General features: G+C 35.2%; 1 protein-coding gene across 1 annotated transcript in view; it reads left to right on the top strand.

Annotated features, from left to right (window-relative positions):
* The window catches only part of LOC107577830 (monocarboxylate transporter 6-like), a gene marked incomplete at its 3' end in the record, with an annotated part of 9,611 nt that overhangs the window by 2,728 nt on the left and 6,445 nt on the right, over positions 1-438 (top strand). The window lies entirely within an intron of this gene.

Below are 438 nucleotides of genomic sequence, written 5' to 3'. Positions count from 1 at the left end.
ATCAGATGTAAAACAGGTACAATTATTTAATTGAATGCAATTCATCCCCACTGTGAGAAGGAAGTTGTGGTCATTATTTAATCTGATTTAGGTTGATAACAGCCATATTCATTTCAGCAGAGATGGCAATTAAACGTCAGTGTTTGATTTACATGTTTACTGTGAATTTGACTTTTACTGGTAGTCACAGTAATAATAAAAAAAGAGGAACAGCTTGATCCATCTTTTATTACACACACTTCATTGTACCTCCTCAACTGTCATACATCAATTACTTGTGAGAGTTGTGTGTTGATGTTTCGCTTAACATATTTGAACAAGGCAGTTCATTGTTCTAGGGTAGTGTCTTGAGTAGCTGGCTGTGGAAAATGAGCTGTAGGAATATGACATGACATGCTGGGATTTTAGGAGTAAACCATCTCAAATGAAAGCTTTTTT

This window comes from Sinocyclocheilus grahami, unplaced genomic scaffold (assembly GCF_001515645.1).
Source record: "Sinocyclocheilus grahami isolate Dianchi unplaced genomic scaffold, SAMN03320097.WGS_v1.1 scaffold7402.1, whole genome shotgun sequence".
Taxonomy (NCBI): domain Eukaryota; kingdom Metazoa; phylum Chordata; class Actinopteri; order Cypriniformes; family Cyprinidae; genus Sinocyclocheilus; species Sinocyclocheilus grahami.
This window is presented reverse-complemented; position numbering and strand designations above follow the sequence as displayed.